General features: G+C 43.4%; 2 long non-coding RNA genes across 2 annotated transcripts; both read right to left on the bottom strand.

Annotated features, from left to right (window-relative positions):
* Window positions 1-14,623: 14,623 nt before the first annotated feature.
* On the bottom strand, window positions 14,624-15,523 carry LOC306985267. Its single transcript, XR_013794778.1, has 3 exons — window positions 15,512-15,523; window positions 15,313-15,408; window positions 14,624-15,117 (listed from the first exon to the last, which is right to left on the bottom strand). It is a non-coding gene; the product is annotated as an uncharacterized lncRNA (long non-coding RNA).
* A 6,145-nt stretch (window positions 15,524-21,668) lies between these two features.
* LOC306994377 lies at window positions 21,669-22,568 on the bottom strand. The gene is made up of 3 exons (XR_013796674.1): window positions 22,557-22,568; window positions 22,358-22,453; window positions 21,669-22,162 (listed from the first exon to the last, which is right to left on the bottom strand). It is a non-coding gene; the product is annotated as an uncharacterized lncRNA (long non-coding RNA).
* Between the last annotated feature and the right edge of the window lie 2,226 nt (window positions 22,569-24,794).

Below are 24,794 nucleotides of genomic sequence, written 5' to 3'. Positions count from 1 at the left end.
CTCATACGGCCCAACCAGGCCAATGCTCTGTGATCAGTCTCAAGTGTGAATTTGCGTCCCACCAGATAGTATCTTAAAGCGTCTAACGCCCATTTAATTGCCAGACACTCCTTCTCAACTGTAGAATACTTGGATTCACGGGGAAGGAGCTTTCTGCTGATGTAGGCAATCGGTTGAAGCTGCCCTTGACCTTCCTGAAGCAGTACAGCCCCAATGCCATGTTCAGAAGCATCGGTCTGTACAGTGAAGGTCTTTTCAAAGTCGGGACTCTGTAAAACAGGCTCTGTGCATAAGGAGTCCTTTAGGTCCTGGAAAGCCCTCTCACAGTCCTGAGTCCAGTTAACTTTATTTGGCCTGTCTTTTTTAGTTAAATCAGTTAGGGTAAAGGCTCGTTCAGAGAAGTTGGGGATAAAACGCCTGTACCACCCTATAAGTCCAAGGAAAGAACGGACCTGTTTCTTGGTTACTGGCCGTTCTGCATTCTTGATGGCCTCCACTTTCCCCACCTGTGGACGTATTACTCCATGACCCAGCACATACCCTAGGTATTGCGTCTCAGTCCTGGCTAGGGTGCATTTGTCTGGGCGGATGGTTAGACCAGCATTCTTAATTCTCAGTAGCACGTCCTTCAGATGAATCATATGCTCCTGCCAAGTTTGACTATAGATGATTATGTCATCTAAGTATGCAGCAGCAAACTTCTCAGTCCCCCGAAGGATGTGGTCCATCATCCTTTGGAAAGTAGCTGGAGCTCCATGAAGTCCAAAGGGAAGCACACGAAACTGAAAATGTCCAAAGGGTGTTTTAAATGCAGTGACCTCCTTGCTCTCCAAACTTAGTGGAACCTGCCAATATCCCTTGCAGAGGTCAAGTGTGGTGAGATATTTTGCTCTTCCAAGACTCTCCACTACCTCATCCACTCTTGGCATGGGATATGGGTCAAATTTACTCACATTATTGAGCTTGCGGAAATCCAGACAGAATCTGAGACTGCCATCCTTCTTAGGCACTAGGACAATGGGATTGCTCCATTCGCTGGTTGAAGGTTCTATCACACCAAGGCTCTGCATGGTCTCCAACTCCTCCTTCATAACTGGCAGAAGTCTTTCTGGGACCCGGTATACTGGCTGACGAATGGGTTTGGTATCTTTGAGAGTGATGTGATGGTGGATAACACTTGTTCTGCCAGGTATCTCCATAAAGAGTTGGGCTGGGATGCATTGTAGAAGTTCTTGCCTTTGACTATCTTCTAAGTGCTCAAAATTCAGCTGACTTTTCCCCTGACGACCAGGCAGGTATTGTTCCTCTATTTCCTCCTCTCCCTCCACGGATCTCACGAACAAAGCAGCTGCAGTTCCCGTTTCTGCCTCAGACACAGGTTCTGGTTGTGTGGAACGAGCATACCACTTCTTTAACATGTTAACATGGAAGATTTGCAAGGGCTGGGTCCTGGATGGGATCTCTATTTCATATGTCACAGGACCCACTTTCCGCTTTATTTGGTAAGGGCCCTGCCACTTAGCCAGCAGTTTATGCTCACTCGTCGGTAACAACAACAAAACCTTTTCACCTGGCTCCAATGTACGGGATCTGGCTGTTCGGTCGTACCACTCTTTTTGTCGTTTTTGAGACTGCAGCAGATTTTCTCGTGCAAGGGTTGTTGTCTTCTGCAGATGCTCTCTCATCTTTAGCACATAGGAGAGAATATTTTTCTTGTCTGGCTTATCAGTGGCCTCCCAACTCTCCCTCAGTACATCCAGAGGCCCTCTGACATGGTGAGCATACAGTAGTTCAAATGGCGAGAACCCCGTGGATGCATGAGGCACCTCCCTATATGCAAACAGAAGGAATGGAAGCCACTTGTCCCAGTCCTTGCCTGTGTCAGAAACATACTTCCTCAGCATAGTTTTCAGGGTCTGGTTGAAACGTTCAACAAGACCATCAGTCTGAGGATGGTAAGGGGTGGTTCGTACTCTCTTTATGCCCAGCAATTGATATACTTTTTGTAAGGTGTGGCTCATGAAGTTTGGACCCTGATCTGTGAGCACTTCCTGAGGTATTCCAACCTGCGAGAAAAATCGTAGGAGTACCGTGGCTATTTGCTTAGCTGTGACCTCTCGTAACGGGTATGCCTCAGGGTACCTAGTAGCGTAATCGCAAATAACCAAGATAAATCGGTTCCCCCTCTGACTCTTTTCCACAGGCCCAACTACGTCAATTCCTATTCGCTTAAACGGAGTGTCAATTACAGGAAGTGGTATAAGGGGTGCGTAGGCAGGCGTACGGCCAGTAGTGAGCTGACATTCTGGACAAGATTTACAGAACTCCTTAACCTCACTGTACATCTTTGGCCAATAAAATCTTTTTGCAATTCGCATTAATGTCTTCATAAAAGCCAAGTGACCTGCCCAGGGAATAGAATGCCCAAGTTCTAACACCTCCTTCCTGTATGCCTTAGGTACTACCAGCTGCAGTCCTTCTTCCTTACTTTGTCGGTACAAAAGACTATTTTGTACAACAAAAGTCTCACCAAGCAAAGATACAACACCCTCATTTTCCTCAGCCTGTTTAAAACATTCAGTCAAGGTTGAGTCCTCACGCTGAAGTTGGGCTAAATTACCAGGGACAAGTAAGTCTGCTTCAGTGAGTTCGGGTTCTTCTTCCCCTTCCTCAGCTTCCTCTGAAGTTTCCAACAACCCCTCAACCCACTCCCTGCGTTTCTGCAGCCTTTCCTGCTCTGTAGGCCGTGACTCACCTAAACTAGTCTCCGAGCTGAAGGGCATTTCTTGCAGTGTGTCTGGTGTTATTTCTTGGGGCTGTGGGACCTGAGTAAGCTGCTTTGCTTGGGCTCTCGTGACCACGCCACACCATACAGTCTCTTGCACCAATTCAGCTAGTATAGGGAAGTCAGTACCTAACAGTACAGGATAGGGCAGCTTGGTAGCAACACCCACATTCATCAGATATGACTGATTACAGACCTCAATATAAACCTCAGCAGTAGGCAACTCTGTGCTATCCCCATGCACACAACAAACTGTTACTGCATCTCCTTCACTCCAGGAATCTCTGGGTATATACTGGGCCTGTACCAGCGTATGGGCACAACCTGTGTCCACCAACGCTGAAAGCGGTTTACCATTTAACAGTACAGTGATGACTGGCTCTCGATCAGGCTGTGTTCTCAACTGTTCTGGCCGGGGCATATAACAAAGACCAGTTGTCTTGGGCTTTTTGAGTGGACAAAGGGGCCTAGTATGACCTGGCTCACCACAGTTATAACATATAATGATCTCTCCCTTAACTGTTGTCTGGGGAATTGTGGCCGATGTTGGTTTAGAATGAATGGGCCTAAAGATTTTAGGGCCACTTTGAGAGTTTGAACCGACCCCCAACCCATCAGACTTACCCTTCGCAGAGTGGAGGATGCCAGCATATCGAGTAGTTCCAGGTCCCTTCCGTGCAGCAATGTAGGCCTCAACCAATGTTGCAGCCTCTGCGGCGGTGTCAGGATCTCTTTCCTTTACCCAAGTCCTCACCTCAGGATACAACACTCGCAGGTACTGCTCCAACACAAGGGCCTCCATAATGTCCCTCTTATTACTTTGCTCATAGTGTACCCATTTAGAGAACAAGTCCTTCAGTCGGATGTAGAGTTCCGTAGGGCTCTCATCGGCAGGGGTATTAAAGGACCGGAATCTCAACCGGTATGTCTCTGCACCGATTTCGTATTTTGTTAGAATTGCAGCTTTTACTTGGTCGTAGTCTCGGGTTTGGGAGGGGTTCATGGCCACAAAAGCACCTCGGGCCTTGCCAGTTAGCAAGGGAATAAGACGAACAGCCCAGTCACCCCTTGGCCACTGATACACCTCTGCCAGTCTTTCAAAAGTTGTAAGGTAGTGTTCAATATCATCACTGTCCTCCAGCTTGGCTATCCGAGGTTCATGGTCTATCACCCGCTTTGCAGCTCCTTCCGAACCTCCATGTCTTGTCCGCTCCATGTCTAGCTGCATTTGGGTGACCTGGTGGCTGAGGACCTTGTAATTCTGTTCGCGACGAGAAGCCTCCCTCTCCTGCCTTTCATCCCGATCCTTTTGATACTGCATGAAGGACTGGAACATTTGTGCCAGCGCTGTGACGGCAACATCTCCCCCAGTGGCTGGGATTTCCGCAGGCAGCAATCTCTCCTCGGCAGCACCTCCCACAGCACCTTGGTCCATTACTGCATCTGAGCCCTCTACAGGCTGACCCCTCGTTTTGGGTGCCATGTCAGCCGGGCATTACCTTATGCAGGCACGTTACTCACTGGTGGAAGGATCCCACTTCTGACACCATATGTAGGAAGGCCAACCAGTTGGAGTGGAAAAGGGAAATGACGTGCTGTACAAAAAGGTCGATGCAAAATCCAAAAATGGTGGTTTATTGTAAGGTGCTACAATATTTACAGTGCATGAGAAGACAAAAATAAATAAAAACTGTACAAAAAAGAAAAGAAAACAGCAACAATGTGCTAATTTTGGCTAAACCAATTGGCCCAAGATCGCAACACTGCACAGTATGAGCTTCCTCTGAGTCCACAATCAGAACTGGTATCCTTTCAGACAGCAAGCCTATTTATAGGCTGAAGCCCCACCTATAGGGCATACCAACTACAGGTACAAACTAAAACATTTGTAACAATCAAATTAAATAATCTAAACACCCAACACAACACTTAAACCTTCCAAACAGCTAAAACAACAACCATTAACAGAGAAAGAGTTTAACAACAAATTAATTGGCAAAAACACCGGTTTCTAAATCCCCCCCCTCTGACATCACACCAAAATGGCATCTTCCACAGGAAGTGATGTGGCGGTTGCTTTAAAAGACAGTTTAACCTGGATTATGGGTTTGGTTGTACAGAGTGTGAACCGGGAAGTTTAACTGCAATAAGGTTTGTGGGAAATATGTAGAAAAATAAAGGTAATTATCATATGAATTATTGTGTTTTCTGGCATTCTGTTATTATAGACAAATAATGACAAACTTTAAGAAAAACTATAAAGAGTTGAACTATAACAAGACACAGCAGTAACAAACCTTAGACTGAACAAAACAAAAACTCCATAACACCTTCCTGATGTGTACACAGATGTTGATATTGCCGGCAATGCACAGTATCAGTGAAATGGATGTATGTAAGTCCAAGTTTATAAAGTCACCAGGTTAACCTGTGACATGGCCCTTGTGAAATTTAATCAGCCCTGAACAAACATTTATTGGTTCAGTTCATATATTTTAATTTAAGAGGTTACAAAACAAATAATAACTACAAATGTCCTACGAACAAAAAACAACACCTATGAGAAGAAGTTCAAACATTACAATATATTAAAATCCTAAAATGTTTATTTTAGGGTTGTGGCCAAAGCTAACAGCATAACATGCATAGGCTACTGAACATCACAACTACAAAACAAACAACATTCCTATTCCCTAGATTCACAAACATGTACAGTATCTGACTTCAAGCATCAATAGTATAAAAATGAGCAATCCTGAGCTGTGAGTCGTGAGGGTAGTCAGAAATGCATATGACCACATTACATTTGTTGGGTTAAGACAAAATTAGTGAAAATCGTTGCATCAAATCAAATGTGTTATACCCTGACAGCTTTAAAAGGTCTGGTCTTAAAGGTGGGGTAAGCGATATTTGAAAAAACACAGTTTGAAAGTTGGTCGGACCGACACAACCAGACACAACAACAAACGTGTAGCCAATCAGCTTTATGACGGTGGAGGAGAGAGAACGAGCAAGAAGGAAATTTGAAGAAAGACTGTAGAAAGAGTGAAGGCTGAGAGACATTACAAAAGAGAAAAGCTCATTCGAATATTACTGGACAAATGAAGGGTTATGATCAGGAAAGAGCTCCAGGACCCGCATTAATATTAGAAACGCTTTCCAGCGCTGGAGAGCGAAGCGGAAGGCCTGAAAACAGACGCGGAGGTTGCTTTGAATATGCTGGGTTTGAGTGTCATTGTTTGCCTGGAGCTGCTGTGCTGTTGGCAACTAACAACCAACTCTTGTTTGTCTTCTTTACCAGGAGTGTGGCAAGATGAAAACCACTATTTTCTGTTTCAAACTTTCACATAGCATCTTTAGGTTATAATAACATAATAAATGCAAAAAATCCAGATTTTGATTTTCAAAGATTTAATATAAAGATGGATAATTTCCCCCCCAAAATGCAATAAATTCATGACACTTGTTTTTTTCAAATGCAATTAATCCACTGAATCAATATAAAAGTTATTTTTTTATATTTCAACTGTTGAAAATACACAACAAAGTAAGTTGATCCACATATGACAGCCTCTGAACTTAGTCAATACTAATCTTATATAGACTACAGGCACTGGACTAAAAATACATTCAATCAACCATTGCTAGGAAATACCTCCTGAACTTACGGCGATCAGCTGTAAAATGGCTTGGTCCTGCTTGGTTTTCGTTGACTGAGTAAAACAATTGAAAGTTTTTCTAAAGATCCCCTGGGGTCCATGTGTCAGCGTGACAGAAGTGTGATGCTGTCGTGTGAGAACAAGCAACAGCCGTCATTTTTCCTCCTCCCGAGTGCCTCATCTTCTTAATCTCCTCACGTAAATGATTAGATTTCGATGGCTTACGTTTCTTCCCCACCACAGAAAGGTTCATCAATGGCGTTAAAATTATTTACAAAATTTGGTTTGTTTGTTGTCACGACAATGAGGGAGGCATAATGCGTGTCACTGCCCCGGTAAATTTGAAAGGCTGCACTGCACGGTACTTCATAATTCAGGATCATACTTATGCCGAGCCACAGGAGAAATGCCAAAAAGGAAACGTGACCGGCGAATTCAAAAACCGAGGGTAAATAACGGGATAGCTTTACCCAGTTGGAAAGAGCTAATGAAGGAGAAAGACTTTGAAAGGGACTCTGAAGCTTCCTGCTTTCTTATCGACAGTTAAGTCAATGGTATGGTCTAAATTACAAGCTTTTTTTTCATTGCTTGGTTGTGTAATTCATTATAGGCAGCATAACAGTAGAACATGTAACGTATAGTTAAACTTGACGAAGGGCTATTTTTGTCATAGCTTCTTGGTACATAAGGGCTACCGTAGTTGCAACTCACATTTGAAAAAGAGAGGAGCTAGAGAGCACTATTCGTTTGAATGCAAAATACAATTTCACCGCTAGATGGGAGAAATTCCTACACACCTTAAGTTAGAACCAATCTGAACTTAAATTTAAGGTTTAAAATTATATATTTTTTGATAGCACTTTATTTTATTAGTCCCCTTTGAACGTTCTGTTGCGAGTTAGTAGAAATGTAGGTGCAACATTACTTATAGTCAACAGAATATGTTAAAGGGAGCATCCAAATGAAGTGAAACCTATAAGTGAAACCTACTTTTCTTTAAATGAGATTGTTAATATACCAAATTACTAATATCAGGTGTTTTTTTACCTTTATACACACTGACCATAAAAACACAGGTGGTAAAGAGAAAACCACATGTTCATCACAAGTAGCTTTTCTACAAGCTGAGGTAAATATTAATAGAAGGTGTACACTGTCATTCACACAAATACAGAACACCGTCATGCTAACACACAACACTAAAATAATGCAATAAACATTTATTCTGGGAATGTCAGTTTATAATTTTTCACTGTAAATTATAAAATGTCTTTTTACTTCCAAAATCTGTATACATTTAACAGATTTGTGAAATTATCACTGTTTTTGTCGTATACAGAACTTATTATTAACAATTAACAGGTTTTTGCCTGTTTACGTGTTTTTCTTTTATTGTTAAAAGTATGTTTAGTTTTGTGACATATGTACTCATGAAATAAAAATAAAAAAACATTCTCATAAAAATGATCACTGGAGATGCATTTATTCCAGGTGTAATGTCAATCTGTCTCAGCTGACCACTTGAGATCAGATCATCCGTGACATATGTTAACACTAGGTGTAAACAGGACCTGAGGGAGCTTTGCTGAGAAACAACATTTACAACCAATCTTGTTGATTGCTTCTAATCAGTCGAAAAAATGGAGATGATCAGAGTGGGTTCATTTATTTGTCTGCTTGTTTATCCAATTACTTGATACAACACCTTGGTTATCCCATTGTCATTATGATGCAAATGATCCATCCGTCTATCTTTTACCTCACTGACCAACTAAACTGTATGTCCTCACCATTCCCAGACCTTTATAATAAATGTATGGGTCTGTTTTATGTATTTATTATTATCTCTGAACAATATATGACCAGAAGGAAAACACTTTCCTGATTGTTTATCTGCAGCAGCACAGCATTAAAGTTTGTTTTATTTATAATAAAATATTTCCCAATTTCTCCTGTGGGGCAGCACTAAAAAGACATCTCCTCTTTCGTCCCTTTATGTCACTTGCATGTTCTTTAATCTTCCTTTCACTTTTTTCTCTGGATTACCCACATGGCCAGCTGTGTCGAAACACCAGGCATATGCCTTGAACATCATCAATGTTCCTTGCAGATATTACATGGCACTCATTGGGCTCATCAGCTGTGACATGCAAGTCATGCCAATAGACAGCTGAAAGCCGTCTCATAGTTTGGCTGAAAGAAAGCCAGGAGTATTTAATCCAACCCTCACTCCTTTACTTTAACACCCCTATCAAATGCATCTATAAATTATTTTAGCAATACGTTAAAACCACTACATTCTACAAACAAGCTGTGAAAAAACTCAAGGAGTTGTCATCATAAGTGTTATTAAATAGCTTTTTATTTTATTGTATGTGATTTATTTGGTATGCGATTGATGTATACATAAATCCATGATCTTTCAGCACCACCTCTTAAACATGAATGCTTGGACAATTACTTTTTCCCCTTTTTTCTATAAGTCAGGGCAGCAGGAAAAATTGATTTTGGTACCTGATCATTTAGCCCTTTTAGGTGTGTTTACACTTGTAGTTCAGTCCTCTTGGTCCAAAAAAAAGACAATTATATTAAATCCTGGTATGCTTCGCTTTTACAATGTCATTTTTAACACTGAACAAAAAAAAAGGCTTTTATGACATATTTTGCAACAGCACTTACCATACATCCAAAACAATGCTGTGTGCTGGGCTAAATGCGTTTGTTCTGCGTACATGATGTTTTTTTACCAGCTGAAAACTCGTGAAGGGCTTATAAAATTTGTAAAGGAGTCAAAACAACACCAGAAATTCATCTGTATTACACACAGAAGAAGATTTGCTGCAAGGAGACAGCAGATCTGACATCTGTACTGAACTGTAATGGGCGGCATAGCTCCTATGGCGAGAAAAAAACAGGTTTGAAGAAAGTGCTCAAGAAGAAAATGAAGCCAAATGCTTGAGCATTCTGTCCTTTTTAGGGTCGCATCTTGCGACATCACATCCGGTTTAGATGTTTGTTTAGATGTCGTTGGTCCATGTTCGTTTGTAAGCGGAGCAAGACCCACCTTTACAAGTTGTATTGTGCGCACTAGCGTTCGGATGGCAGTATTCACGCTTATTCAAATTAATTGCACTAAAATTGCCCTGTAACCAAACCTGCCAAGTGGCTTAAAGACAAATAAATAATGTGATCGCTGATCTGTACGTTTATGGAACATGTGTACATGTTAATGTTTTTATGTCGTTTTCTTTTTACTTGTAGTGTATTGCTGTACTTTCCAAATAACAATATTCCTGCCCAGGAACTGCAAATTAGCTTTATAGCTAGGCTAACTCTGGCATAACGACTGTGTTGTGCGTGGTCCTTGTTCAAACTAAATAAAACTAAAATAACATGTGCCATTTTTTAAGGTAGACTCCATAATGAGTTCAATCGTGAAGAGGGTCAGTCGTACAGTCATAGCAATGTGTGCATGATGCTATTGATATGCTCTCGTCTCCACACGGGCTTCCCTGCTTAGAGTACACATTCTCTGTGCGCTGGCTCACACACCTCAGCAGGACTGCTTGTTAAGTCTGCTTCGACTTTTACAGATATGTTTTTAAACTGCTCTGGGAGCAAGTGGCAATGCGAAAAGATAGAGGCTAATTGATGAGAATGTGTACTGGCAGTCTGCAGAGTGCACAACGGCACAAACAAGCAGGTATGACAAGTAATTTGACAGCTTCTGTGTTTTAACTCCCCTTAACTCTGCAGATATTCTCACAACAAACCACATGAAACAGCATGCAGCTGCGAGACAGGTATCTCAAAGCCCCGACTTCACATATATCCTGCATTACCCAAACGTGTTTGCTCTCTCAGCATCAAAGACTGTGACAACTGATGGGAGTAAAAAAAGAGAGACCGTAGGTGGATGAAATGCCCCTGGAGTGTGTTAAGTCACCCAGTCTAAATGTATAACACGTACTGAGCATATTGATATTCCTCTAGCTAGCTTCGTCAAACTGAAAAGACAATAAAAGGGAGGAACAATGGAGTTATGGTGGGAGAGCTCTGATATAGATGGGTCAATGATGTATGGGAGTGTTTTCAAAAGAAAACAAATCTTAAAAATCTACTTTAGAACACGTCATAGTGTTTTGATAACTATATTTGAGTTTTTAACTTTTAATATCTTTACACATTGAATTCATATGAGTAAAAAGTTAATCATTATATTATATTAAAACAAGTTTACATATTTTTTTTTACAAATACCATGAAATAATCATTCATAAATATATCTAGGTTATCTGGGAATCACACCACATAATTATCCTATTTTGCCCTTTTACGAAGTCTTGATTTTATTTTTGGGGTATACTAGAATATGTTGTCATGTTAGATTGTTCAAAAACACATGATTTTTCAAATATTTTACCGTATTTTCCGGACTAGTAGCTCCGGAGTATAAGTCGCATCAGTCAAAAAGACATCATGAAGAGGAAAAAAATATATATACGTCGCACTGGACTATAAGTCACATTTATTTTGAAATTTATTTCACAAAATCCAAGACCAAGAACAGACATTTAACCTGGAAAGGCAAGTTATTCAACTACACAATAGCACACAGAACAACAGGCTGAATAGTGTCCGGTATGTTAACGCAACACATTAACAGTTATTCAGCTACACAATAGCATAAAGAACATATACCTGGGAGGTTGAATAGGCTAAATTAGCATAAGCCAGTGAGTTCAACAAGTTACCTGTAAGCAAGTTCACCAAGCTCCTGCGATCTCATTCCACATCAATGGATCCATTGAACTCTTCCTCGGTGTCGCTTCTGAACAACTCTGCCAACTAGAGCGTCCTCTCACGGCTGTAGATGGTAATGTTTTCTCTTGGTTCATCTCAGTCAGTATGAATTCATTTTGAAATATAAGTCGCACCTGACTATAAGTCGCAAGACCAGCCAAACTATGAAAAAAAAGTGCGACTTACAGTCCTTTCTCACCAGTCTGGCTTGAACACGCCAATTGCGATTCCCCCTCACGCCCCAATTTGTGATCGCGACACGCCCCTACAAAATGTGCTGTGATTGGTTAGCTGGCCCAGAGTGTTGTGATTGGCAGTGTTTAGCGTGTTCGTGATATGTCAATGAAAAGCTCTACTCAGATGTAATATTAATTATGGCGTTCATTTCAAACCACTTCGAGCCCAATTCAGACCCTGAATGTCCATTAACATTGGATTTCACGCACATACTTTGCAAGCAAGGATTTCGCAGGACGTTTCAGAGTGGTAGGCCTATGCGTTTTGTAATTTAATTGTGATATTTGTCAGAAAACTAAAGTAATACAGTAATCGATCACAAAACAAATGCTTAATCTTCCTAAGGAGCGGTAAACCGTTTAAAAAAAACGAGAGCTTGCAAAAGAAACAGAAAACAAGCTGTTCTCCATAAAATGTAGAGCGCACAGTTGTTTGTGTTATAATGTTCAGAAACAGTGTTTAAAATAAGTGAACCACTCTAAGTTTGTCAGCCTTAGGAAGGAGTTTTGGAAATGTTGTTGAAAAAACAATGTCTCTTTGACATAGCGAAAACACTGTCTTCTCTATTGGAGCTCAACCAGGCTGCGTCCTCTTTTTTTTGGCGTATTTCGTGGGCATGGATTATTCAAATGTGTAGCATTGTGACTTCATAAGATCCAGAAAAATTGTGTTTTAGTCCAAACAAGCCGTTCAATGTAGTTCTTGAAAAGTGGATTCTGTTAAAGCAACACTGTGTAGGAATTACTCCCATCTAGAGGTGAAATTGTATATGACTACCAACTGAATATTACTTTCTAGCCCCTACTATTCCAAGGGCGTTTAACTCCTACTGTGGCCATATTATTTCAAATCTGCCGGCAAGTAATCTCGCCCTCGCATTCGTCACGGTGCTATTGAGTGTAAAAACGCGAAAGGAAAAGCTTGAATTTCCAGATATGTCCCTCTTTGGCTAATGTACTTTCAAGATGGAGGCGCAACATGGCTTCCGCCATTTGAGCAGCTCACCCGTATGTATTATAAATAGCAGATTATATGCTTACGAGAATACTTGATTAGTTGGTAGAAGTAATTATACAATAATGAGCACATCATTTTGAAAGAACAAAGTGTTTTTTGCTAAGAATCAACTTAAGAAACGACACAGTGTAGCTTTAAGTAAAACATCTCCCTTTGGAGTGGACTCTGAACTTTGTAACCTTGCAGATCTTTTTTATGCTCAAACAGCAACATAACACACTACCTAGGAAAAAAATGGAAAAGCATAAGGACCCCTTTAAAAGGTCAAATTATCAGATGTTGACCATGACAGTCTGCATGGGGTCCTCTCTATCTCTCTATGATATAATTTTGTTTTATGTTTTATGGGGGATTTCTGTTTTTCTACATGTTGGTCGGAACATATAAATGTGTGGGCAAAAATATAACAAAAATAATGCTAAAATATTTAACCCCCCCCCCCCCCCCCCCACAAAAAAAAAACTGAATATCTAAAGTAATATTAATACATAAATTAAGATTATGTTCTTCATAGAAGGGGCGTATTCAAGTCATTATAAGCATTAAATGCAATTTTAATATTCATTTTGATATTCATCATGTATTATTACTCGACAGGATAAAACAAATCGAGTGTCACGTCATTGACCCAGGTGCTACTTCTAGAACGGTTAAGAAAGCTAGCGGTGAATTCAGTGTTCACCTTCTCTGCCTGAACAAAGCTAAGGTCAATGGTGTCTGATAGATGGAAGACTACTTTCTCATGCAAATCCGGAGCGAGCGCAGCTAGCCATGCCAAGCAACACGCCCAACTCACTGCTCAGTCAGGGATAACCAGACTCAGTGGGCAAATCATGCAGCGAGAAAGGGAGGAGTGGTTGAAGCAGAGGATATCAAGAGAGGAGAGGGAAAGGGAGCCAAACTCACCTGGTCCTGGCTGTCTCTCTGCCAGCTGAACAGCTTGGCCTGCTCTGTGCCATCTGAGGCTAGTGAGCTAGGACGCTAGCCAGGCCATGCTGCCACTAATGATCTGCATTGTAGGCAAAGAGTCTGGGCTCTCTCCCTATCACTCTCCCTTGTCCACTCACACACACTCTAACACCAGAAGCCTAACCTGCTATCAGCAAACCCCCACTCCCTCGAATGAAGCAATCTGCTCGCCTATTACTGTACATCACCAAGGATATTTTTCTCTCCCTGTCCCATCAGCGAACCGGCTGTAAATTAACACAGGGAAACAGGGCATTTCCTGTACTAGCAAGATGTTTAATGATCTATGTGCTGCTTTCATCTATCTGATGCCATAACCAGGGCTTCAGATTGGTTATAAACATCCTTGTTTTTAGTTTTCTTCCCATCACCAGCTAATTGGCAAAGATGTAAGAGATTGCTTGAATGATTTAAGGTTAGTCCATGTTATTTTGTCTGTCTCTCTGTGCTCCGGGTTACATGGCTAGACTGTAGACTAAAAAATTACAATAAGATAAGCACAAAAGGTTGTCCCTGAGTTCTAGACTGTGAAAATTGTACAACATAAAGAGCAAGCCATTAGATGAACACAACTAGCACAAAAACTTGCAGATGCCTGAACTACTAGAGGAAACTACTATATTACCCTGGCCTGCTCCATGCTTGTGTGACCTACGGAGATCAAATGACAAAGGTATTGACTCTAGGGTGCTCGACTACGCCACCTGGGGCCTTTCACGCCAAGATGTCTTTTAACTAGACCTCCAGCACCTTGATTTAGACAAGAGGGCTCTCACACACAGATACTAAAGTAATGACAGAGACGTGGTATTTCAGTATAAAAGTATGAAAATATTTATTATTAAATAATTCAGTAAAAAACAGTCTGGGGTTTATCTCTCAAAATAGTGCGAGGCGATACAGCTTAGGCCCCATAGGCCAGCCAGAGGAGGGTAGTGGCTGCCACCAGGAATATCAAAATACAAACAAATAATGGTTTAAAATGGAGCAGCTGTTCAGGAGAGGTTACCTGTCCTGGAAGAGAAGTGAAACCGACACACCACCCGTGCTGCTGGTTCTGTTGCCTATTCACACAGACACACGCACACACACACACACACACACAGGCACAGGAACTACAAAGAGTGATCACTGCAAATAGTGAGGTGCACGTTACCACTACAAATACTGTGTGCAATGCGAGGAGAGGAGGACTCAAACCCAGCGACCAGCCCCACGAACAGCTCCAACACTGGTTCTCCGGAGAAGAGAAGGAAAGATTGGTGTTACTATCAAACTAACTGGCTAGATCCGGAATAAGCAAAGCTAAATGTTAGCCTTACCACCATACCACAGCAAGCTACTGGGGCAGCCAATACCACACCTATTACAGACACGCACAAAAACAAATAAAATAAAAAGAACCAAAATAAAGCAAAAGCTACAATCACATTAAATTCACAGGAGGCAAAGCAGCAGTGACAATCTTTCTGAAGGGAGAACAAACACAATTAAAATCCATTGTGTACAGTAAATACAACCTAAACCCGTATCAGTCAATGATAAATGATACAGTTACAATAACCAAGATTTCTTTTTACCTCTAGGAATACAACACTGAACACAAACGGAAATGGGGCTCCCTGGTTACTTCCCCCGTATGCGAACCTACATGAAAACACACACAAGCATAGTTCACATACAAAATAGCTCATTATACATTAAGGCTGTTGATTGGTCACATTCCCAAGGATTTACAGTGAAAGTCATTTATCGTAGATCAACTTACTGTAAACATACATATATAAACACACTACATGGCGAGCATTGCTCTATTACTGTGAGCCATACGGCCAATGTTACCTCCACACGTCTTCCAATAGACATGACAGACCACGCGCGCACAGCGTCTTCCACCCAAGACCTTCGGTAGACCAACAATATGCTACCCGGAAGCGTCTGGTACACAGTCAAACATTGTTATTGTTGTCAAACAGTTCCACTTCACGCACAGCTAGCCAGAATAACACGTTTGCAATAAAAATGGAGTGTTGACACATACCTTTCATAGGCGACAGCACAGTGAACACAGTGAAAAGAAGATGTACGAGCCGAGGGATTCTTAGTTTTCCACCCGATGTGCTGGTTTTATACAAAATGCCATTGACGCTAATGCATGACTAGCCACTTACAAGCTAACTAGAGGGCGTGGCTGAGGGGAAGAGGGCTACGGTGGGAAAACAAGGACAAACTTAATACAGCAGTTACTCTGCCGGTTACATTCTACCCCCCCATTCTTTATCGGCGTCCCGCAGATAAATAAAAAGAAAGCACACAAAGTGTATAACCATAAATAAAACAAATAACTTTCTACTAACACCAGGGTCTGAAAGCTGCCGTCACCCTACTGCTAGAGCCAGGTACCTGGGAGTTCGTAGCCCCGTCTGCCCTACTCACCACTGACACTGGGAGGTTATGGAGATTTCCATGTCTTCCGGCGGTGGTCCGGGAGGTTCTACGGGGAGCTAGGACACCGTGATCGGGGCTAGCTACTATAGGAGTCACTGGAACCAGGGCAGGCAGTTCGACTTGCACCAAGGGACTGGCTGGACCAGACAATTCAGGGGGAGAGGCAACAAGGTCGAGATGGACAGGCTGTGTCTGGATTCCGGGTGCTCTCACCACGACCCACTGACCAGCGTGATCATCTTCGGTCTCATGATCAGCTGATGTCGTAGGCTCCAAGGGTACGCCGGAAGGCTCCGGACAGTGATTTTGACGGGCAAGCTTCAGCATCATTCGATGTACTTGCCGACTCCCGTTGCGGTCATGTATGGGGGCTACGGAGTATACCACACCACCAGGGGGTGGGGCTCGGACCACTTGATGTAGGGTTGGGCTCCAGGCATCCTGGATCTTGGTGCGCCCTCTCACTCCATGGTCCCGGAGATAAACGAACTGCCCCACCTCCAATGGCACATTATGGGCTCCTCGGTCATGCCGTTCCTTCCTCCGTGCGGCAGCCGCCTGCAACCGTTCCCTGGCACCATGAAAGGCCACAGTTAGACGTCTCTGATGTTCCTGCACCCACTCACTCACTCTGCCACCTTCCAGTTCTGGTACTCTGCCCAAAAGGAAATCAACAGGTAGTTGAGGCTCCTGACCAAACATTATAAAATGTGGGGACTCACCCGTTGACTGGTGGATGGTGGTGTTATAGCTGAACACCAACTGAGGTAGATACTCAGGCCAGCGGCTCTTCTGCTCAGCCGAGAGCGTTCGCAACAGATCGTGCATTGTGCGATTAAACCGCTCACACTGGCCATTTCCCTGCGGATGGTAGGGTGTTGTCCGGGTCTTTTGGACCCCGTATAGGCTGCACAGCTGATAAATAACCGCACTCTCAAAACTGCGGCCTTGGTCAGAATGGAGACGAGCAGGGACCCCGTACCGGAAGAACCACTCCCGGACCAGCACGTTGGCCACAGTCGCCGCCTTCTGATCCCGGGTAGGCACCGCCTGTGTGAATTTAGAAAACACATCAGTTATAATTAAAACCTGTTCTTTATTATCTCTGGAAGGTTCCAGAAAGGTGAAGTCCACTGCTAGGATCTGGTTGGGACGAGACGCCAGCAGGTGTCCCATGGGCGCATAGGGCTTGGGGTGAGCGGACTTTGCGAGGGTACATCTCACACAGTCTAGGCACCACTGTTTAATGTCGTCCCTCATCCCTGGCCAATAGCACCTCTGCCGCACTAACTCAGAGGTACGTTCAATGCCCTGATGACCGTGTTCATCGTGGAGCTGCTTCAGCACTTCGCCCTTTAAGCATCCTGGTAGCAGGAGTTGATAAACTTCCTCACCCCCGTCAGGCCGGTGAATTCGGCGGTACAGCAAACCAGCGGTTTCCACCATGCGATCCCAGTGGCGAAATAGTACCTTAGTTGGTCCAGGCAGACGTTCCCGGGCTGTAGAGTTAGGTGGTTGCTGTACCCGCCAGAATGGGAGGAAAGCACTGATAGTAGGATCCGCCTCTTGCAGAGCCTTTAGGTCCTCAGCGTTATGAGAAGGAAAGACAGACATGGTCTCTTGGGTCACCTGAAGACACCCCTCTCGTCGGGCAGCTTGTTGCACGAGCACCGGTAGAGCAGTTCCTGTAGCCGATGGTCCTGAAACAGGGTTGGGGCGTTCTGCAGGGGGCTGTCTGGACAGAGAGTCTGCATTCTTATTTGAGCGACCAGAACGGTAGCGAATGGTGTAATTGTACGCACACAACTCAGCTACCCATCGCTGTTCGGTCGCGCCCAACTTAGCTGTATCCAGATGGCTCAAAGGGTTGTTATCTGTCCAGACTGTACACTGTTGGCCCCACAAGTACTCCCGGAACTTCTCTGTCATGGCCCATTTCATGCCCAGGAATTCCAGCTTCATGGAACTATAGTTCTTCTCGGCAGGGCTAAGACTCCGGCTGGCATAGGCAATTGGGCGAACTTTACCATCCTGTTCTTGCGAGAGCACTGCTCCAAGACCAACATGGCTGGCGTCCACCTCAAGGATGAAGGGGAGAGTGAAATTAGCAAAAGCCAAAGTAGGTGAATTCACTAACCTCCTCTTCAACTCCTGGAAGCTCTGCTCGGAAGAGTCTGTCCAGGCTCCATCCAGCTGTGGTCCATGGCCCTTTCTCATCTTAGTCCCTGCCAGTTCAGCTACCAGACGATGTAATGGAGCTGCTAGTTTTGAAAATCCCTCAACAAACCGCCTATAGTAACTTGCAAATCCGAGAAAGGACCTCAACTCTGAGACATTGGTAGGATGGGGCCAGTTGGCAACGGCAGACACCTTGGCTGGATCCGTAGAAACACCTTCACGGGAGATTAAATGGCCCAGATACTGGACCTCCTTCCTAAAGAAACAACATTTCTCCAGTTTCGCCTTCAATCCTTCTTTCTGGAGTCGACTCAACACCAGGTCTAGACGGGTCATGTGGTCATCCACGCTAGACGAGAACACAATGATGTCATCCAGGTACAACAAGAGGGACTGACAGTTTTGGGCTCCAAACATCCTCTCCATTAACCGCTGGAAAGTGCCTGGAGCATTGCACAGCCCAAAAGGCATTCGGTTGAACTCAAATAGCCCAAAGGGCGTGCAAAAAGCGGTCTTTGGGCGGTCTTTCTCAGTCACTGGTACCTGGTTATAGCCACTAGTTAAATCCAGCGTGGAAAACCACTGTGCCCCAGACAATGCATCTAAGGACTCCTCTATGCGGGGAAGTGGAAAGGCATCCCTCCGTGTCTTGCGATTGAGTTGTCGGTAATCCACACACATACGAAGGCTGCCGTCCCTCTTCCTTACCAGGACAATGGGAGAGGCATAGGGGCTACTACTTTCCCGGATGACCTGACTGTCTAAAAGCTGCTGTAAGTGGGCCTTCACAGCATCATAGTCCGAAGGGGGGAGACGTCTATACCGCTGCCTAACAGGCTGCTCATCTAACAAGGGAATGTCATGTGACAGCAGGTCGGTACAGCCAAGATCACCCTCAAAAGCTGAAAAAACTGACTCATGCTTCAACAGGAAGGCCCTCACGTGTTCTTGTTCAGACTCTGAGAGCACGGATAGATCCATAGCTTGAATCTGCTCCTTCACACTATCAACCTGCCCAGTGTGAGAGTTAAGGGTGGCCGTAACAGTATTAGTTCCCTGAACAACCTCAGTAATGCCTGTAGGGAGGCTTTCGACTGTGACATGGGCCACCACTCCTATTAAACTACGGGGGTAAAGGGTAGCACGGGTAAATCCAACATTAATAATGGGAATAAAAGCTGTACCTCGCTCTACATGAACTAGGGCAGGTGAAACAAGAAGACCCTCTGGTAACGAATTGGTAGATGGTTCAAGAAGAACCGCAGGGGCGTTACAAAACTGGGGAGAGCAGGTGGCAGGCACCAACTTAACAGTACCCCCAGGTATATGGATGGGCCTCCGACCCCGAACTTTAACAACCCCTGTCTTAGTTCCCGGGAAATTGAACTGGGCTAAGTGGCAATGCTGCAGGGCTCTCTGCCATGGAGGTGAAGCGTGAACCACCGGTGGGAGATCAAACAGAGCGGGTCCATGCTGACCAAATAGCTCATCATAGCATTCTCGAATTATATTCATTCCCAACACACCGGGCACTGCAGATGGAAGAGACTGACCTGGGGGATCCTTGACTACCAACCAGCCACGATAGGGAATTACCCTTCCCAGCAACTCGACGGTTAACTCTGCATAACCTGTGTAGGGTATTTCTAAACCATTTGCAGCGCGAAGCTGCAACCAATGACAATGCTGGAGCTGGTCTTGAAAATTATCTAAAAAGAAACTTTCCACCATAGTGGACACCATGGACCCTGTATCCAATAAACAGTTAACATTTACTCCCCCTACCCTAACAGCTACCTTGGGACACTGTCCAACAAGAGATGACACAGTATGGCGTGCCGGGGTTTGACGCTGGGAGCCCATACTGCCCCCACCCAACGTGTGGCTCTGCACATTGGAGGGAGCTAGTTTTCCGACATCTGAGAAGGGGGAATGGAGTCAGCCTGACGATGACGAGGAGCTAAGGGCTGGGCTGAAGTTACTCGCTCATTGTCACACTCTCTTGCATAGTGACCGGGTTTTTGACATCGCCTACAGATGACAGGGGAAGGGCGGCTGGACCTAACCTGGCCTACAGGCCCCTGCAAAACAGTCAAACTTCTAGTTAATAGATTAATCTGTTCCTGTTGTTTCAGTAACATCGCTCTCAATTCTGCCAATTCGGAACTAGCTGGATTCACAGGGGAAGAGGGAATATACTGGCCCCTAGAGGTCTGCATAGCACAGAGAGAAGGGACTGAATAACTTCTACCTCGGGTGACATCACTGGGCCTACCTTCCCGCTCCCACCGAATGGCTGCAGCCCGCACCTCCAACATAGACAGCCCTGGGGTCTGACGTACCAACCGCTTCAATTCTCTACGAAGATCAGAGTCAATGACATGCTCTACAAACTGATCACGCAGCAGCAAGTCAGATTGGGGCACTGATTCAGGGGAAGTTTGTTTAACCTTATCCATTAAAGAGAGAAGAGCGTGAGAATACTCCTGTAGGGACTCCCCATCTAGTTGTTTCCGGGAGAAAAACTGCTCTTGTAAGGCAACATAAGATGTTGAACATCCATAAAGGTCTTTCAGGGCGGATATAATTCGCTCAGGGTTTTCCCTCTCTTCCCTAGGCCTATAGCGTATCTCATCCTTTGCTTCACCATCCAAATGATCAAACATAAAATAGGCCTGGTCACGTGAACTCAAATGTCTAGCACGCACACAAGCATTCACTTCTTCCACCCATTCGTCAATAGCAACCCCTGATCTGCCCCTGAACACAGGACATTTCCTTTCTCTAGGGAGATACAACAATCGCTCCTTGTCCACTTGAAGCTGCCGCACCTGCTCCCTCAGTTCCTGTAACTCTTCAGCCATAGCTGAAACAGAAGGGCTAGGTTACTCCGGGGGTGGACACAAGAGGATGCGGTGCCTCCAGGTAGAGTTGTCAAATCCCCCGATGTGCCAGCTGCTGCTTTGCCTCTATCACAACAACAAATAAAAATATGGAAAAACAAAACAAAACAACCAAGTGAAACCCACGTCTCTGTAAACTAACCCTGCCGACTACGCCAGATTGTGACCTACGGAGATCAAATGACAAAGGTATTGACTCTAGGGTGCTCGACTACGCCACCTGGGGCCTTTCACGCCAAGATGTCTTTTAACTAGACCTCCAGCACCTTGATTTAGACAAGAGGGCTCTCACACACAGATACTAAAGTAATGACAGAGACGTGGTATTTCAGTATAAAAGTATGAAAATATTTATTATTAAATAATTCAGTAAAAAACAGTCTGGGGTTTATCTCTCAAAATAGTGCGAGGCGATACAGCTTAGGCCCCATAGGCCAGCCAGAGGAGGGTAGTGGCTGCCACCAGGAATATCAAAATACAAACAAATAATGGTTTAAAATGGAGCAGCTGTTCAGGAGAGGTTACCTGTCCTGGAAGAGAAGTGAAACCGACACACCACCCGTGCTGCTGGTTCTGTTGCCTATTCACACAGACACACGCACACACACACACACACACACAGGCACAGGAACTACAAAGAGTGATCACTGCAAATAGTGAGGTGCACGTTACCACTACAAATACTGTGTGCAATGCGAGGAGAGGAGGACTCAAACCCAGCGACCAGCCCCACGAACAGCTCCAACACTGGTTCTCCGGAGAAGAGAAGGAAAGATTGGTGTTACTATCAAACTAACTGGCTAGATCCGGAATAAGCAAAGCTAAATGTTAGCCTTACCACCATACCACAGCAAGCTACTGGGGCAGCCAATACCACACCTATTACAGACACGCACAAAAACAAATAAAATAAAAAGAACCAAAATAAAGCAAAAGCTACAATCACATTAAATTCACAGGAGGCAAAGCAGCAGTGACAATCTTTCTGAAGGGAGAACAAACACAATTAAAATCCATTGTGTACAGTAAATACAACCTAAACCCGTATCAGTCAATGATAAATGATACAGTTACAATAACCAAGATTTCTTTTTACCTCTAGGAATACAACACTGAACACAAACGGAAATGGGGCTCCCTGGTTACTTCCCCCGTATGCGAACCTACATGAAAACACACACAAGCATAGTTCACATACAAAATAGCTCATTATACATTAAGGCTGTTGATTGGTCACATTCCCAAGGATTTACAGTGAAAGTCATTTATCGTAGATCAACTTACTGTAAACATACATATATAAACACACTACATGGCGAGCATTGCTCTATTACTGTGAGCCATACGGCCAATGTTACCTCCACACGTCTTCCAATAGACATGACAGACCACGCGCGCACAGCGTCTTCCACCCAAGACCTTCGGTAGACCAACAATATGCTACCCGGAAGCGTCTGGTACACAGTCAAACATTGTTATTGTTGTCAAACAGTTCCACTTCACGCACAGCTAGCCAGAATAACACGTTTGCAATAAAAATGGAGTGTTGACACATACCTTTCATAGGCGACAGCACAGTGAACACAGTGAAAAGAAGATGTACGAGCCGAGGGATTCTTAGTTTTCCACCCGATGTGCTGGTTTTATACAAAATGCCATTGACGCTAATGCATGACTAGCCACTTACAAGCTAACTAGAGGGCGTGGCTGAGGGGAAGAGGGCTACGGTGGGAAAACAAGGACAAACTTAATACAGCAGTTACTCTGCCGGTTACACTTGCATGAGAGCAAAATAATTTTCAATTACATCACTGCAGAATAATCAAAATAGGTAATCTGAAATCAAATGCACTCATATAAAGAAGTCAGTATTGAGACCACAGTAGATGTGCAATTTGCAAGGTAAACACACATTTTAAATGTACATGTTATAAGCAGAAACACATAATGCATTTGAATAGGTTATGTTGCATGCGTGTGCAAGAAGAATGTCTAAGATAAGCCTAGATTATTTGAATACTAATAAATTGGGGTCAGCATTTTTCTTCAGGTTCCATTTTGTTTTGATGAAAATGACACAATATAAGACTACATAAAAATAGATCATACTGTTAAGCTGTGAAAAAAAAACATGGATTGGCCATTGAAAAGTGAGAGGAATTGAAGGTGTTGGAATAAACATGAAAGGTTCCGGTCAAGGTTCTCAGAGTTTCTTAATGATAACAGCTAATTTCGGTCATCATCAGGTACCCTACATGTCAGAGCTTGTGCAGGCGACTGGCCTCATTTGTTCCTATGGAGTATTGATGATGCATAATTCAGCTAAGGATTTTTATAGTCTGCATCTTTATGTCAAACATGGCACGATGTGTAATTTAATATTTGAAGATTTATATGGATAGCATGTGTCTTTTGAAGCAAAGCGCACAATGCTGAGTCTAATTGTAGTCAGATTAGGCCTACATAATGGACGAAGTCATGCTTGCATTATCCAAGTCTGTCAGTCTGTCTTCACAAAAATTGGACTAGTATGAATCAAGACAGACGAAAGCATTTACACAATATTTTACTGTTTTATTATTTGCAAGCTGCCTTGAGGTCCAATGTAGTTTCTAACAACACCGTCCTTCAATAACAGCCTCTTTGCAAAGTCTGAATTACATTGTGACAGGTTCACAAAACAAACCGCTCTCAAACATGTTACACAAACTGTAAAGGTCGGATTCAAAATTATTGTAGGACTTGTTAAAAAAAAAACTTCAGCCACTCATTTCTACCAATGCAATCTTCCAGAAGGATAAAGCAGATGAATCCGCCAGGAACAGCACAAGGTACACTATCACGATGAACTTCTTCAGTGTGCAAGAAAATCAACAATAAATTGGCCGATAAATAAATAAATCCAGTCTAATGAGAAAGTAGCCTATATGTTGTAGGCCTATATTACATAATTCATTATTTAATTCTATATTATCTAACTGTAAAGACACAAATCCATTTACATGCCTGGTGATATCATTGGGATCTCAGGCTCATACGAAACATCAAGCAATCGGGGTGTGTTGGGATTTGATGAGTAGACCAGCATATGGCCCAGCATGTTGTTCTGGGAGCTGTTGTGAGTCCGAATGCTCCAGTAAGCAGCGTTATTTGTGTCACTCAGCTACAAGAAGAAATTGGGCTTTTAAAATGCTTGACCCTCCAACAGATACAACTCGACTCTTTGGGTGCTCAAGAGCCTCGCCAGAGCGTGTCTGGACCGAAGCCAAGCCTGGCACAGCTCTTTCACCTGTATTTATTGAATGGCTGATTAACCAACATATCCTCTGTAGAGCAGCAACGGGCTGTGCAGGGGGGAAAAAATCCACAATAGAAGCCACTATTACTTTACGGACAGATTAAAGCATTATCCATAAAGAAATCATTTTATGTTCTAGCAATTAAGGCACATTACATTTCAAATAAAGTTATAATAAAAAATTATGTTTATTATTGTTCATATGCTGAAGCCACAGCTGTTTAGTCCAGTCGGAGTAACCTTTCAAATGTGTGATACTCTCCGAGGAAATATGGCTCCTATAATGATGAGTGTTTTGTTCTTTTAATATTTTTCAGTCGAAATTGTATAGATGGCAACATTTGGTTTACTAGGCAGAAACACATTAAACTACTCCCTTATTCTCTCTAATGGTGTGTTAAATTTGCTGGGGCTGCAGTCAAACAACGGAACAAAGTCATTTAAAAGGCCTATGTATCTGAATGATGAGATTTCCCTGCATTTGGAAAGTAGAAAGA

Source organism: Phoxinus phoxinus, assembly GCF_949152265.1.
Source record: "Phoxinus phoxinus genome assembly, chromosome: 2".
NCBI lineage: Eukaryota > Metazoa > Chordata > Actinopteri > Cypriniformes > Leuciscidae > Phoxinus > Phoxinus phoxinus.
Note: the sequence above shows the minus strand (reverse complement) of the source record. Positions and strands in the feature narration are given on the sequence as shown.